Raw genomic sequence first — 18,498 nt, forward strand, 5'->3', positions numbered from 1 at the left:
AGCTGGATGCTCTTTCTGTCACCAACCACTCTACAGAATATATTGTCTACATTTTATTACAGTACCTGCACTCAGGAGACTGCCATGTATAAGGCGTCCTCTCAACCCTATGTTGTCTCTACTTTTTCACCAACACCTTTACAAAGTATATTGGGTGCATGTCATCTTGGCACTGACTCTAGTGAAGTTGCCTTGTATCTCATAGAAATAAGGAATCCTTGCTATACTGTGATGTGGGTGCTTGTTGAAGACAAGTAAGTAAGAGAAGCGAGAGAGAGAGCAATGATATAAAGAACTTAGGTGGATGAGTGGAGGTAACAAGGATATGTTGTAGAAACAACGATTGGAGAGAAAGGGTGGAAGATAGCAATGGATAATAGTAGAGATGGATAATGGTAAGTGTAAGTAATGGGCAGAAAGAACAAGTAGCTTAGAACAGAGGGAGTAATGACAGGTGTTAAAGAAAAAGGATATAGAGCAGTGTGTAGTGGCAACTTTACTAATATTGGTAGCATAATACAGTGAAAAGAAGAGAGAGCGAGAGTGATTGGGGTGAGACAAGCACCAGTAAGGTATGTGCTGGTGAGATGAGCACTGGGAGATAAGTGCTGGGGCGAGGGGCATGAGATAAGTGCTGGGGCGAGGAGCATGAGGGAGATGAGTACAAGAGAGATTAACAGGAGGGAAATAATCAAATCAGGTAGGGGAAGCAGCAGGAATATATATAAACTTGATTGGACATATTGTTTAAGAAACCCAAATTTCTATGCATACACACACACACACACACACACACACACACACACAAAATGTTCTTCACCTTCCATCACCACCATCATTTGTAATATTTGCCTCACACATGCTTCTGAAATCAAGTTTTTCCCAGCACTTCGTGCTGTCTATTGAGATGGTCCTTTGTCATATTTTTGAGGTGTAACACTTTGAGGTCAGTTTTCACCACTTTGACCCATGTCTTCCTCTTCCACATGTTCCATTCACATTGAACAGTTTTTATGCAGCTGGCATCCTTTGTTTTAATCATGTGCCCACACCAGTTCAGTCTTTTCTCTTGCACCCTACATCTGAATTCAATTCTTCTTTCACCTCATTGATACTCTGCCTTTCATACATGCAGACATCACACATCCAGCAGAGCATGGTTGCTTCATTTCTTTCTATTTTTTTGCAAATCTTCTGCATTCAGAGCCCATGTTTCACTATCATGCAGAATTGCATCATAAATCTACCTTTCATTGAGGTAGAATACTTTTGTTGCCAGCCGTAGTAATTCCATGACCTTTTTCCAACTCATTCTTACTCGTTACAACTACCTGTACAGCTAATTATGTCAGGTCACAGAACCTATTAACTTTTAGTGAACCTTCTGGGCATTTGAAAGACTTTCATTCTTGTGCAGTTGGTGCTTAATTCTGCTTATTTCCTTCTCTGTTGACCTGTTTGTGCTTCCATTACACTTCTTGTGTGCTCCATACTTGACACAAGGTACAACATACGAAATTTCTACATACTCCTTTGTTGCATATGGATCATGGCCACATCCTTGAAGATAGTAGGGTCTTATCCTCTCTCTTACTTATTTATACTTTAGTTTAATACCTCAAGATTCTAGGTTTTGTTTCCACATCTGAAATGTCTTCTCTGAATCTCCTACAGATTTTGTTTTAGTAACTTGGTCATCAGCATTTAGTTCTGATGGACAGTCATTCTTAAGGTCTTGGTGAGCTTTAATAAATAAAAAGGGACTGAGGACTGAGCTCTGATGGACACCTTCATGAATGTTAAATTTGTTGTTGAACCTTCCTGACTATCTCTACATTAATGTGTATTACATGTGTAAATGTGTATGTATGTGTTAATATATATATGTGATTATGTGTATGTTATTCCTAATATGAATGTGTGTGTATACATGCATACATATTGTGTGTGTGCATGTGTAATACACACACACACACACATGAGGGGGAATCAAAATTTATACGCACTCTTGTTTTCTCAATGTATTTATACAAAAGCAGGGAATAAACAAGTATGTCACTTTCCTTTGTAGTTTCCTTCCTTTTCAATGCACCCGGTCCAACGGTCCACAAGCTTGTGTATTCCCTCCAAGAAGGTTTTTGATTGGTCATGCAACCATTTATGCACCATTTCCTTCACATCTTCATCCGAAGGAAATCAATGACCTCGTAAACCATCTTTGAACGGTCCAAAAATATGATAGTCAGAAGGGGTGAGGTCTGGGCTGCAGGCAGGGTGTTCCAGTACCTCAAAACCCAATTAGTTAATGGTTTCAACAGTCTGGGTGGCCATGTGTAGCCATGCATCGTCATGCAACAACAAAACTTTCTTCAACAATAGGCTTTGACATTTAGTGTGAATTGCTGGCTTCAGTTTGTTGGCCAGCAAAGCACTGTATCTTGCACTGCTGGTCCCTTTTTCCCTTTTCCAGGTAGTCTTCTAGTATAGGTGCTTCTGAGTCCCAAAAAAGGGTTAGCATCACCTTTCCCATGGAAGACTGAGTCTTGAATTTCTTCATCGCTGGCAAGCCAGGATGTTTCCACTCCATACTCTGTCTTTTGGATTCTGCCCCAATGATGGACCCACATTTCATCACCTCTAACTATTCTGCCCTTTGTTCTTCTTTGGTGCACATTGCTAGTGGAGCAGCCATGCTTACATTGTAAAGCCAGAAAGAAAAATGGCACTATCAGGAACAAACTTTGATGGCATGACCACAATAGTTCCAACTGTAAGCACACACGTGCAGAAGACAGTGTGACAATAATAAAGATATGTTATGCTGAAAGTGAGAATAATTTTTGACTTCCCCTCATATATATACACACACACACACGCACACATATATATATATTGAATATGCATGTTACTCTCTTTTACTTGTTTCAGTCATTTGACTGTGGTCATGCTGGAGCACCACCTTTAGTCGAGCAAATCGACCCCAGGACTTATTCTTTGTAAGCCTAGTACTTATTCTATCGGTGTCTTTTTGCCGAACCGCTGAGTTACGGGGACATAAATACACCAGCATCAGTTGTCAAGCGATGTTGGGGGGACAAACACAGACACACACACACAAATATATATACATATATACGATGGGCTTCTTTCTGTTACTGTCTACCAAATCCACTCACAAGGCTTTGGTTGGCCCGAAGCTATAGTAGAAGACTATAGCTTCGGGCCATAGTGCGAAGTGGGACTGAACCCGGAACCATGTAGTTGGTAAGCAAGCTACTTACCACACAGCCATTCCTATGCCTATATATGTATTTTTAATTGTATGATATATGTTATATTTCCATATATGTATGTATGTATGTATATATATATATATATATATGTATATATATATATATATATATATATATATATATATATACATATCTATATACATACACCTATGTATGTATATATATATATATTGTCATCATTATCATCAGTGTTTTGTCTACTTCACCCTTTTGGACAGTTTTTTTAAAACAGTACTTCACAACCAGATACTTTTCAGGTGCCAAACTCTTGAATTGTTGCTTCTTCTTAAGATCTGTAGGTATATGGTATACCTACTTCTAATATTATGATACACAGAATAAATAAATGCAGGCCAATGTCCAGTCCATCTGACTGTTCAGCTGTCTTTGACTCAGGCCATTTACAGAAGAAATGCTTATTCGTCTATCTTGCATCTCTTTCCTTCTTACATTCTCTTTTGTGTCTTCTTTCTCTCACTCTCTGCCCATCCCATTTGTCTGTCTATCCATGTAATTGTCTGCGAAACATAGATTATGGCTTGTAAACACTTGATTTGTATAAAATGCAGTGTTTACATCATCATTTACACTTTGTAACACACACACACAGATATACATATATGTATAGGTGTATGTGTGTGTGTATACACACACACACACAATTATCATGCGATGTCAAGACAAGGAGAGGCAAATATGCACACAGAAATGAGGATGTGTATGTCTGTATTTGTTTGTATGTATGTATGTATGTATGTATGTGTGTGTGTATGTATGTGTGTGTATGTATATATGTATGTTTGCATATATATGCATATATATATATATATATATATATATATATATATATATATATATATATACCAGAGTAAGCACATGAAATGTGCAACAAGGTGGAAAAAAGAGTACTCAAATACCAGAGGTAGAGTAATATGCTTTATTTAAAAGCAGCAGAAATGTAATAAAAAACCGTTACTCTGAGTTTCACGTTCCCGTTCATCGGACAGTTTTGTTAGAACCGATGAACGGGAACGTGAAACTCAGAGTAACGTTTTTTTTGTTATATTTCTGCTGCTTTTAAATAAAGTATATATATATATATATATATATATATATGGTGAACTCTCCTGCTCTAAATGATGGATGAGGGTTCCACAATTTCTTGCTGAACAACCTGCCAACCTTTAGAGATAAATTGTTGAAAGGGATCAAATCAACATTGCCTGTGCAGATGCACGGTGTGCTATACATCAGAAGATGAAGTGATGATATAGCAGCAATAAAGTGTTTTACGCAAAAGCACAATGCACCACCTGGTCTGGGAATCGAAACCATAATCTTGCAATCATGAGTGCAACACCCTAACCCCTATGCCACATGCCTTCACACATACACACTTGTTTATGAATGCTTGTGTGTGTGTGTGTGTGTATGAGGGGGTACCCAAAAGAAACTGGAATTTTGCAATATTATTTTATTTGCTTAGTTTTACACGTTAATACTTTTATCACCTACAAAGTATTTTCCATTTGAAGCCATGCGTTGGTCCAGACATGTATGCATATCCATTGTTTGAAGCAGTCCTGGAACTCTTGCAAAGTGATGTCTTTTAACTCTACCATCATCTTTTTCTTCACCTCTTCCACATCTGCAAAACGCTTTCCTTTAAGGACTTTTTTCATTCAGGGGAACAAAAAAATGTCACAGGGTGCAAGATCAGGTGAATAGGGAGGGTGGGTAAGCAGGGTCATGCCATTTTTGGTCAAAAACTGTCTCACACTGAAGGTGGTGTGTGCAGGTGCATTATCATGATGAAACCACCATTCTTCACTTCGTCACTTGTTGGGGCATTTTCGTTCAACTGTCTCACAAATGCTTCAGAACTGCCAAGGAGACACAAATATACCCAAACTCACTTCACACACATGCACACATACACAGACACACAGATATGTGTATACACATGTGTATATACTTATGTGTATATGTCTGTGTGTGTGTTTGTGTATATATATATATATACACAAAACTATATACACATAGTTTTAATGTACTAAAATCTTTTCTTTCTTGAATAAACACTGCTAATATATATATAATATATATATATATCGATGATGATGATGATGATGATGATGATGATGATGATGATATATATATATATATATATATATATATATATATATATATATATATATATATATATATGTATATAAAACATCATATAACTGAGACTACATTTCAAGGATTGAGCTTCTGTTATTCCAGATATTTTCTTCATCCTCTTTTTCCACAGGTGCTCTCCATAATCTGAAAGTCCAAAAGACATACTCACACACACACACATCTAACATCATCAGTTTGTGGTCTAAATGATTTTGGTTACATTTTCGAATGCATCCCTTCCTAGTTTAAGATGGTAGGAGGAGATTTGTATGAAATTAAGCTGGTGTTTCTCGCAGTTAGTGTGTCCATTCAAAGTACTTCCTTCAATAACTCAAAGTAAATAGTCTGTGGTATTGTCATGTGATCACAGGTCAAAGTTGAAAAACTGACAGAAAGCTGTTACATTTGTGACAATCTCATCATTCCTATGTCAGAAATATATTGTTTTGACACAATATATTTTAGGATTTGCAAGTGTTTTGGCTGCTCTTTTCAGCAGATTGAATGACTATTGAATCACTGTATGTATATACCAAACCCTGACATGCATAGCAGTAAAAGTGTTTGGTACTAAGACTGTTTGCCATAGTTTTAATCTACTAAAAACTTTTCTTTCTTGAATAAACACTCCTAAAATTGGGGTGCATCGAATATACCTGTATCTCTTTTATGTTGTTAAATATTTTGTCTGATATACATTAAGTAAAATATTCTTATTTAATCCTTTAGCATTTAATCTGGTCATATCCAGCCAAAACATTCTACTTGTTTTATGTTCATTCTGGCCAGATCAGGTCTCTCACACTTAGCTTACAATATTATTCTAGAAATAAACAATTACATCATTGAAATCTGAAAGCTACAAGATAATGTCTGATTAATTCAAAACAATGTTAATAAATAAACATTTATAGCTGATGGAGAAATTTGAATGCTAAAGGGTTAAATTATTGTGAATATAATTGTATAAATTACAAGCAGCCTCTCTCAGGGTTCATAGTCTTGAAAGCTGCATGATGACTTTGCTAGTGTTGGTGCCTTGGGAAAAAAACAGCAGTAATCTTTGTCAAGTGGCATGCCTTATAAGAACATCCAGGTGTAGAAACCATGCCAAAGCAGACACTGGAGAACAATGCAGTCCTTGGACACATTAAATCTTGTCAAACTGTCCAACCCATACCAGCATATAACATGGATGTTAAATGATGATGAGAAGCAGCCTCATTGGAGTGGATGCCACTAAAAAAAAAAAAATGACCTGGGGTACACTGTAAAGTGGTTTCTAAGCAATGTTTGTATGTGCATGTGTGTGAATGTATCTGTGTATATACATATGTGCATGCATGTATATATGTATGCGCATGTATATATATGCATACATGCATGTGTGTGTATATATACATATGCATGCTTGTATGTATGTGTATATGTGTATACATATACATGTCTGCATGTGTGTGTGTGTAAGTGTATATGTATATGAGGTGGTAGCAAAAAGTTCCCGGACTAGTTCTGCAGAACACCAACAGATGGCAGCACCTTTAGTCAAGCAAATCGACCCCAGGACTTATTCTTTGTAAACCTAGTTTACATTCTCTTGGTCTCTTTTTGCCGAACTGCTAAGCTACAGGGACGTAAACACACCAGCATCGGTTGTCAAGCGATGCTGGGGGGACAAACACAGACACACAAACATACACACACATACATATATATATATATATATAAGACGGGCTTCTTCCAGTTTTCGTCTATCAAATCCACTCACAAGGCTTTGGTCGGCCTGAGGCTATAGTAGAAGATACTTGCCCAAGGTGCCACGCAGTGGGACTGAACCCAGAACCATGTGGTTGGTAAGCAAGCTACTTACCACACAGACACTCCTGCAACCTTTTCATCATCACCTCCTCCCCTCTTAAAAGTTTTTGTCTTGCAAGGTACTTGGTGACCCTGTCAGTGCAGGTGCCACTTAAAAGCATCCAGTCCACACTGTAAAGTGGTTGGTGTCCGGAAGGGCATTCAGCTGTAAAACCCTTGCCGAAACTGATCTCGCCCATGCTTGTGCCACATAAAAGCACCTTGCTGTAAGAATCTTGCCAAAACAGTCACAGAAGTCCGGTGCAGACTTCGGCCTGGCTGGCTCTTGTGGTACCATACCATCCATGCTAGCATGGAACACGGACATTAAATGATGATGATGATGATGATGATGATGATATATATATATATATATATATATATATATATATATGAAATCATCAACACCATCATTTAGCATCCATGTTCTCTCTCTCCCTCTCACATACACAAACATACACACATGTAATTTGTATGCCTTGTATGCATATGTAAACATACACACATACACATAAATATATGTATATGTGCATCTGTATGTGCATACACAGAAGCTGATTATCATGATGATGTATGTGTTTTGTGTCTGTCATCATTGCTATAATATGGTTACATATTGTTAGCATGGCTTCTAACACCATGGAAACCATAATCTTCTGAGAGAGAGAGAGAGAGAGAGAGAGAGAATACCATGATTCTACAAGACATCTAGGACATGTATTGAACAAACATTGGTGTGTGCATGTGTGTATACACACACACACACACACACACACACATATATATATGTTTGTGTATATATATAGTTATGTATGTGTGTGTGTGTGTGTATGTATACACACACACATCCATGTATTTATGTTTACAAATATATATGTATATATGTTATATATATATATATATATATATATATATCTGTGTGTGTACGTACAGTGTATATGCATATATATATATATATATATATATATATATATATATATATATATATATATATATATATATGCCTGTGTGTGTGTGGTGTGTGGTTTCCACCTTGTCAAAGACAGTCAGCCATTGACAGTTTCCTGCGCAGTGACTAATTTCTTAATGTCTTATTGGATATTCCAGCACGTCGCGTCTGATTTATAAACATATGCTCATTAGAGTGATGCAAGTTCAATCCCACCAACTGGTAGACATAGAGCTGAAGAGTTTCTCCATTTTTGGCTGTAAATTGTGATAAAAAAAAAACAAACAAAACAGGTATTTCTTATTAATTAGCAGTATCAAATTTTTATAATCACCATCATCATGACATTGTGTTAATGATAATCCCCATTATTATTATTATTATTGTTATTTCCACTACCACAACACCGCAACCAAGAACAACAACCATCATCACATCCAATGCCATCATCAAAACCATCACTATAATCATCATCACCACCACCACTACCACCAATAACAAAGGCACCCCCTCCCCAACACCTCCATCACCATCATCACAAGCACCACTGACAGCAACAACATAATTGCTATTGTTATTTAATGAGCCAGGGCAGTTGATTGACTGAATCATTAGAGCGTTAGACAACAGTACCTTAATGTTCAGAGTTCAAATCTCATCCAAGTCAACTTTACTTTTTGTTTTCTTAGGGTCAGTAAAATAACGTACCCGTCAAGTTCTGAGGTTGATGGTTTCAGCTAGCTCCCTCCCTACAAATTACTGGCCTTGTGCATAATTCAGAAATGTTGTTGTTGTTATTATTGTTATTATTATTGTTTTACTTCTCAGCACGTTTGGTCTTGTTTGTTCCGGTAGATTCTGTGAGAGCTGACAGCATCTTGCTGTCAGAGGTCTCACAGGGTCTCTTTCTGCACATTATAAGCTTTGATACTAGGTTGTCAATTATCATGGGAGACATTCAACATCCAAGAACCAATCGCAAAATCCTAGCTGTTCCCAGCAGAGCAGTTTTTTGGGGGCTTCCTCTGCTCTCATGTCAATTCCAATTTCTTTGACATATTTCTCGAACTTGCTTGTTAATGCTCCGAGTGCCCCTATAACCACTGGAATGACAGACACTCTCCTCAAAGTCCCCATTCTTGCAATTTCGTCTTTTAGTAGTCTGTACTTTTCGGTCTTTTCTAGTTCTTTGTCACTTATGCATGCATCTCCAGGTATTGCAATATCTATGATCTTGGTTTCCTTTTTTCCTTTATCTACCACAACAATATCTGATCTCTGAGCTTCGATTAGGGAGTCATCTTGGATTGTAAAATCCCACAGTATCTTATGTTCCTTGTTCTTGGTGATTCCTTCTGGTTCATGTCTGTACCATTTCCATGCTCTGTTCAGGCCGTACTTTTCATATAGCCTCCAGTGGACGAACTTCACCACGTTATTGTGCCTCCTTTTGTAGTACTTTTGGGCCGGCTTGCTACACTCATTCACAGTATGTGAGATTGTTTCATTTCTGCTGCCACACAGCCTGCAAAGGGGCAATTTGCTTCTCTTATTTATTTAGAACTTGGTGTAATTAGTTCTCAGAGCTTGTTCCTGGGCGCTGCATATCAATGCCTCATTATTATTATTATGATTATAATTATTATTATTATTATGATCAAGGTGGTGAGCTGGCAGAACCATTAGCATGCCAGGTGAAATGCTTAGCAGCATTTCATCAATCTCTATGTTCTGAGTTCAAATTCTGCCAAGGTTGATTTTGCCTTTCATCTTTTTGGGGGTCGTTAAAATAGGTACCAGTTGAATACTGGGGTCAATATAATCGACTATCCCCCTTCCCCAAAATTGCTGGCCTTCTGCCAAAATTTGAAGCCATTATTATTATTGTTGTTGTTATTTGTGGTGTCTTGGCAGAATTGTTGTATTATAAAAATGCTTTGCATATTTGTTCCTCCTCTCTACATTCTAAGTTCAAATCCCGCTAAGGTTGACTTTACCTTTCATCATTTTGGGACGGATGAAATAAGTTCCAGTTGAGCACTGAGGTTGATGTAATCGACTAGCCTAACCCCTCAAAATTTCAGGCCTTGTGCTTAAAGTAGAAAGGATTATTATTATTTTTATTAAGGTGCTGGATTAGCAGAAACATTCATGTCGGACAGAAATGCCTTGTGTTTTTCTTTCTGACTCTTTAGAATTTGAGTTTGAATTTCATTAAGGTCACCTTTGTCTTTTGACCTTTTGGGGTTGATAAAATAAAGTAGGATTTGAACTCAGAACACTCAGTGTCAGAACAAATACTGCAGACTATTTTATCCAATGCTCTAATTTGCCACTTTGCTGCCTAACGATGGGAGTCCAAATTTTGCCAGAGTTGACTCTACATTTCTTTCTCAACATATGTACATACATAAATAAATACATACATACACACACATGCAAAAACATGGCTGTATGGATATGGAGTTTACTTTGTAACCACGTGGTTTTTGGGTCCATTCTCATTGTGTGGCACCTTGGGGGCAAGTGTCTTCTACTGTAGCTGTGAGTCAAGCAATACCCCCTAGATAAAATAGGTAGGCTGAAACTGATAGAAGCCCATTGTGGATATATGTGTATGTATAGTGGTGTGTATGTGTGCGTGTTGTGTAGAGTAATGCACATGAGTATATGTGTGTTTTCATGTGTATATATATAGCTGTGCACATAAGTGTATGCTTGTGTGTATAGATTAAATACACATGTGCTGCCTAAATTGCTTATTGAAGTAGTAACCTCCTCCTTCATTACCTCAATTACCAAGTTGTTAACCTATCATGTCTCCCTGCTTTCATTCTATTTACTCCACCCACCTCTACCTTTTTCATGTGTCACACATGTCCCTGCCACTAGCTTATTTCACATGTGTAACATACATGCACTCTCTCCCTCATAACTTCCACTCAACACTCCCACTCACCCTTCTCTTTCCATCAAAATATCAATCTTCATATCCCTCTCTCCTCCTTCTACCTCTCCTCGTCTCTTACTTTCCCCTTTTCCATCTCTCTTACTCTTTCTCTCCCATTCTTTTTTACTCTCCACCTCTCGCTTTCCTTCTGCCTCTTCCTCTATCTCTTACTCTCACTCTCCATTTCACCTGCTCTTTCATCCCTTACTCTCCCCTCTACCTCTCCCATTCCCTTTCTTTTCATCTCTTCACCTGTGCCCTTCTTTCCCTTTCTCTCTACCTGGGCTATAGTAGAAGACACTTGCTCCAGGTAGCATACAGTGGTACTGAACCTGAAACCATGTGGTTAGCCATATCTATAGCTACATCTATCTGTCTGTCTGTCTGTATATATATATATATATATATATATATATATATATATATATATAATCTTTTACTCTTTTACTTGTTTCAGTCATTTTGACTGTGGCCATGCTGGAGCACCGCCTTTAGTCGAGCGCAAATCGACCCCAGGACTTATTCTTTGTAAGCCTAGTACTTACTCTATTGGTCTCTTTTGCCGAACTGCTAAATTATGGGGATGTAAACACACCAGAATCGGTTGTCAAGCAATGGTGGTGGGACAAACACAGACACGCAAACACACATACATCATCATCATCATCATCATCATCGTTTAACGTCCGCTTTCCATGCTAGCATGGGTTGGACGATTTGACTGAGGACTGGTGAAACCGGATGGCAACACCAGGCTCCAGTCTGATTTGGCAGAGTTTCTACAGCTGGATGCCCTTCCTAACGCCAACCACTCAGAGAGTGTAGTGGGTGCTTTTACGTGTCACCCGCACGAAAACGGCCACGCTCGAAATGGTGTCTTTTATGTGCCACCCGCACAAGAACCAGTCCAGGGGCACTGGCAACGATCTTACTTGGCTTGCCGGGTCTTCTCACGCACAGCCCATTTCCAAAGGTCTCGGTCCGTAGTCATCGCCTCGGTGAGGCCCAATGTACGAAGGTCTTGCCTCACCACCTCAGCCCAGGTCTTCCTGGGCCTACCTCTTCCACGGGTTCCCTCAACTGTTAGGGTGTGGCACTTTTTCACGCAGCTATCCTCCTCCATTCTCACCACATGTCCATACCAGCGCAATCGTCTCTCTTGCACGCCACAACTGATGCTTCTAATGTTCAGCTTTTCTCTCAAGATACTTACACTCTGACGGGTATTCACATTGACATTACACATCCAACGGAGCATACTGGCTTCATTCCTTGCGAGCTTACGTATGTCCTCAGCAGTTACAGCCCATGTTTCACTGCCATGTAGCATGGTTGTTCGTACGCATGCGTCATACAGTCTGCCTTTTACTCTGAGTGAGAGTCCCTTTGTCGCCAGCAGGGGTAAGAGCTCTCTAAACTTTGCCCAGGCTATTCTTATTCTAGCAGCTACACTTTCAGCGCACCCACCCCCACTACTAACTTGGTCGCCCAGATAGCGGAAGCTATCGACTACCTCTAGTTTTTCACCCTGGAATGAGATAGAGGTTGTTTCCTGTTTGTTTGCAGTCTTTATTGCACCTGAACATCTGCCACAAACAAAAACTAACTTGCTAGTTAACCTGCCTTTGATGTTGCTGCACCTCTTATGTGTCCATAGCTTGCACCGGGTACATCTTATAGAGTTACTACCTACTCCTTTTCTACATACTGAGCAGGGCCATCTACCTGAAGGGGTTTGTGTTTTATCTACCTTCCTACTTATTAGGATTTTGGTTTTAGCTAGGTTGACTCTAAGGCCCTTCAATTCTAGACCTTGCTTCCACACCTGAAACTTCTCCTCTAGTTCTGATAGTGACTCCGCAATTAGGGCAAGGTCATCAGCATAGAGGAGCTCCCAGGGGCAGCCTGTCTTGAACTCCTCTGTGATTGCCTGGAGGACTATGGTAAATAATAGGGGGCTGAGGACGGAACCTTGGTGGACCCCTACCTCTACCCGGAATTCATTGCTGTACTCATTTCCAACCCTCACCTTACTGGCCGCATCTCTGTACATGGCTCGCACAGCTCTCACTAGCCATTCTTCTATCCCAAGTTTCCTCATTGACCACCAGATAAGGGATCGGGGGACCCTGTCAAAGGCTTTCTCCATGTCAACGAAAGCCAGGTACCATATATACGATGGGCTTCTTTCAGTTTCCGTCTACCAAATCCACTCACAAGGCTTTGGTCGGCCCGAGGCTATAGTAGAAGATATTTGCCCAAGGTGCCACACAGTGAGACTGAACCTGGAACCATGTGGTTGGTAAGCAAGCTACTTGCCACACAGCCACTCCCAAGCCTATATATATAAAATCTCTTACTTGTTTTAGTTATTAGCCTGCTGCCATGGTGGAGTGCCACCCTGAAGAATCTTAGTCGAATGAATCAACCCCCAACACTTATTACTTTTTTTTTAAAGCCTGGTATTGATTCTATCAATATCTTTTGCCAAACTGCTAAGTTACGAGAACACAAACACACCAACACCATTTGTCAAGCAGTGGTGGGGGACAAACAAACGCAGACACACACACACACACACACACATATATGTATGTATGATGAGCTTCTTTCAGTTTCTGTCTACCATTCATAAGGCTTTGGTTGACCTGAAGCTATTGTAGAAGACACTTGCCAAAGTTCCCTTGCAGTGGGGCTGAACCTGGAACCACATGGTTAGGAAGAAGACTTCTTACCACACAGCCATGTGTGAAGAGGTGGAAAAATTAAGGTCAATGTTTTATTTCTTGATCTTCATTGTGTGATAAGATCTTTGAAAAAATTGTTTCAAGTTACTTAGGTTAGTAACGATGGCTGTATACTGTCAGTTGATCTTTTGGAAATGGTGGCCAAATCTTCCTCAGACTCTAAGGAATGGCAAGTGCACATGAAACGATGTAATATGAGACACCTCTTAACAGTCAGCTAGTCATGGCTGGAACGTCTTTTGATTTGAAGTTTGCTGGGTTGAAGCTGACTTCAGTAACAACTTGGATTAGCAAAGTTACCAGTTTCAAACCAGTGAAGAGATCTCTCTTTCTCTATATGGTTCATCCTGGGGTAATGTTGATATGGGAAATTGAAAATTGGTTACTGTAACAAACAATTCCATGGATGTCGTTTAGCCCCTGGTTTGCACTCATTCAGTTGATCTCTTTATTATCAAAGGCGTCCCAGGTGTGGCCATTTTGTCTTCTTAAGAATGGCTTGAAACTATATCACGTAACAATCTTCTCTTTTTGTGTAAGACAGTAGGGTGTGATTTGGTTGCTGCTTCTAGTATTCAGCTGATCTGTCATCAAAGGTATCTATTATGTCTTTTTAGGATACATTCAATGTGTCCACCTCCTTTGTGTAAGACAGTAGGGTTTGATTTGACTGCTGTTTCTAGTATCTTGAGAAACTGTTTCCCTCACAAATACGCTTGAATTATCCTCAGTAGTACTAAGAAAGTTTTATGAATGAATTAGTGATAATAATGACTATAACTGCTGCTGTGATCTTTAGTAGTAAACCAGTTTTATGAATGAATTTCTGGTAGTAAAAACAAAACCTGTTATTGTGATATTTTTGTGTGTTTTATATTACTGCAGAGATGTAAGCAGGTCTTAATGTTAAATGGAGTTTTTATTGTTATTTAATTGAATAAAAATAGTTCAGGCTTTCTGACACCAACCCATCTGAGAGCATCTCTGGTCATTTCTGTCACAATGTTCCTGTTTAAAAAATAATTTTAATTAAAACCTTCTTTCAAAATATCCATTCATCTTCTCCACTCACAGTCCCTGGGAGGGTTGTGGGTGTAGAGTTCTCAAGCACTTCCTTCCTATCAGAAGCAACCGTCATTACACTTTCCTTGAAATGCCAACAAAATGTTAATTTATGTCTCAGACACCGACTTGATAATGACAAAATTATTTTGCTATAAATTTTTCATTATTTTCAAAATTACTAGAAACAAAGGCAGTATATTTCAACAGATATATTGTGTAACAAAAGGGTTAAAGTGAATCTAAAAATCTTCCATCAAAATTCCATGTTGATTTATGTTCCAAATATCAGCTCAATAATGACAATTATTTTAATAAATTCTTCCTTAATTTCAAAATTAATTGAAACAAAGGCAAAATTTCAACAGCAAAATGATAACAAAGGGGTTTAAAGATACATTTGGAGATGTTTTGGGGATTGTCTTGTACACCTAACACACTACTTGATTTAGCACCATTGTCTTAAGCAAATGAGTGTTGATGTGGTCCTTGTCTGGTTGAAAATAGCAGTCAAATCTCTTTCAAATCACTCTGACATTGTTCCAAAAAGGATAGGCATATTAGGGAAAGTGGTTAATTCCTGGTACATAAAATGGTAAGAGGGTCACCACTGGAATAACTTTGACGATTGGTCTGCTTTCTCAGGTCTAACCTGGTGTCAGACAGTATCCCCTACCAACTGGGTTCAGTGGGAGTTGGGGTAAACCAACTAATATCAGTTGGGTCTACCCATCTGGTGTCAAAAGGTTTAGTCAAGCTAGAGTTACTGGGGCAAGCAACCTTGTAAGATCTCAAGTAAGAGATTTGTTGGGAAAAGAAAGCCAGTTGTGTCTTCTCTGAGGAGAAATCAACAAACCATGACTTCCACCCTCCGTTGTTATTTTTGCTCTTTAAATAGTATAGAAAGAACAAAAAATGTGTTTACATTCTTATTTAACCCACACTGAGGCATTTAGCATGTATTCACTTCCTTACATATATTTAAATATCGATCTTTAGGGTGTGTGTGTATGTATACATATATATATATATATATATATATATATATATATATATATATTTTAAATTTAGACAAGGTCGGTTTATGGGGTTACCTTTAATATAACTGACCTTATTTAACTTTAATATATACTGGTCTATAACTTAGAGCGTGCTTCTTTTTTCGGATTTATGGTTACAGACGATATATATGTGTGTGTGTGTGTGTGTGTGTACACATACTATTACCACTAGAATAAGAATAGCCTGGGCAAAGTTTAGAAAGCTTTTACCCATACTGGTGACAAAGGGCCTCTCACTCAGAGTGAAAGGTAGATTATACGATGCATGTGTGCAAACTGCCATGCTTCACAGCAGTGAAACATGGGTTGTGACTGCTGATGACATGCAGAGTCTTGAAAGAAATGAAGCTAGTTTGCTCCACTGGATGTGTAATGTCAGTGTGCACACACGACAGAGTGTATGGGCCCTGAGAGAAATGTTGGACATAAATGTCAGATGTGGCGTGCAAGAGAGATGTTTGCGCTGGTATGGTCATGTACTATGGATGGATGAGGAAAGCTGTGTGAAGAAGTGCCACTCCCAAATAGGGTAGAGGTAGACCCAGGAAGACATGGGATGAGGTGGTGAAACATGACCTTCAAACATTGGGCCTCACAGAGGCAACGACGAAAGACCGAGACCTCTGGAGATATGTTGTGACTGCGAAGACCCGGCAAATAAAGTGAGTTCACAGCTGTAACCGACACCAGCATCGCATAATCAGCCCCAGCCCATTCAAAAGCACCTTGGATCATAGGGCGACATGCTGTGCTTGAGGAGACCTATTGAGTCAAGTGCATCAAAATCAAAATGAAAATCAAATGGAAATTGTAGTTGTGATACCCGTGCCCGTGGCACGTAAAAAGCACCATCCGAACGTGGCCGATGCCAGCGCCACCTTGACTGGCTTCCATGCCCGTGGCATGTAAAACGCATCAACCGATTGTGGCTGTTGCCAGCCCCTTCTGGCCCCTGTGCCAGTGGCACGTAAAAAGCACCCACTACACTCTTGGAGTGGTTGGGCGGTAGGAAGGGCATACAGCTGTAGAAACACTGCCAGATCAGACTGGAGCCTGGTGCAGCCTCCTGGCTTCTCAGACCCCAGTCAAACTGTCCAACCCATGCTAGCATGGAAAACGGACGTTAAACGATGATGATGATGATGATGATATGTTTATCTGTCATTTATCTTTCATCATATATATATATATATATATATATATATATGTATATGCCCTATTCATAAAGGAGGTAGCAGAGCGGAGGCCAAGAACTACAGACCTATCTCTCTCACCTCACACATCAGCAAGGTCATGGAACGAATAGTCAGAAGAAAACTAATCGCCTTCCTTGAAGAAAATGACTTGCTGCCTGACACCCAACATGGTTTCCGACCAGGAAGAAGCTGCCTGACTCAGCTCTTACAACACTATGACTGGGTGCTGAAACAGTTACTTAACCACTCAAATGTGGAAGTGATATATCTCGACTTTGCAAAGATCTTTGATAAAGTTGATCATGGAATGATATGTCACAAACTGCGTGATCTCGGCATAGTTGGAAAATTGGGAGAATGGCTTCATGACTTTCTGAAGGATAGAAGTCAGGTGGTAGTAGCCAATGGGGCCACCTCCAATGACACACAAATAGTGAGTGGTGTTCCGCAAGGCACTGTTTTGGGACCATTACTGTTCATAATGGCCCTCTCAGACATGCCCTCAGCCACACAGAGAGCCACGGTCACAAGTTATGCAGATGACACAAAAGTCTCACAGGTAATACAGAACCCTGAAGACACTATGCACCTGCAATGTGAGCGGGATGAAATATACAAGTGGGCTGAAAAGAATAACATGCAGTTTAATGCTGAAAAGTTTCAAGCCTTGTGCTATCAGCATGCAAGACTAAATGCAGAACCCATGAAATACACTGGACCTGGAGGGACTGCAACCCCAGAGGCAGAGACAGTGCGAGACCTGGGCATTTACATGAGTAATAATGCATCCTTTCATGTTCATGTTGCTAAATTGTCAATGAAATGTAGGCGACTGACCGGATGGATTCTTAGGACTTTTAGAACAAAAGATCAGGAAACCATGATGGTGCTCTGGAAGACACTTGTTCTAAGCCACTTTGACTATTGCTCTCAGCTATGGTCACCAACCAGTGTCAAATTAATCTCAGAACTTGAGGCAATCCAACGAAGCTACACAAAGAAGATAGCCTCTATGCAGCATATAAGATATTGGGAAAGACTCAAGAGATTAAGACTCTATTCCTTAGAGCATAGATGAGAAAGATATGCCATAATATACATCTGGAAGATCCTCGAAGGTATTGTCCCAAACTTTGGCATCAAAAGTTACACAAATAAAAGAACTGGACGCCATTGCATAGTGCCAAGGACTCCAAATTTGCCATCAAGATGTAGGA

The 18,498-nt window shown here is 39.4% G+C and overlaps 1 protein-coding gene across 10 annotated transcripts in view; it reads left to right on the forward strand.

Moving 5' to 3' along the window:
• Nucleotides 1-18,498, forward strand: part of LOC106883689 (endothelin-converting enzyme homolog) — a 243,548-nt gene that overhangs the window by 102,344 nt on the left and 122,706 nt on the right. Inside the window, exon 1 of one of the 10 annotated variants that reach the window (XM_089342471.1) lies at nt 8,346-8,558. The exons of 8 other annotated variants lie outside the window; for them this stretch is intronic. The gene's annotated coding sequence lies outside the window, so the exon portion shown is untranslated. Of the gene's footprint in view, nt 1-8,345; nt 8,559-18,498 lie in introns of those variants that run through there. One more of the 10 variants, XM_089342476.1, reaches the window with a different exon arrangement.

Source organism: Octopus bimaculoides, chromosome 26 (genome assembly GCF_046866305.1).
Source record: "Octopus bimaculoides isolate indiv1 chromosome 26, ASM4686630v1, whole genome shotgun sequence".
Taxonomy (NCBI): Eukaryota; Metazoa; Mollusca; class Cephalopoda; order Octopoda; family Octopodidae; genus Octopus; species Octopus bimaculoides.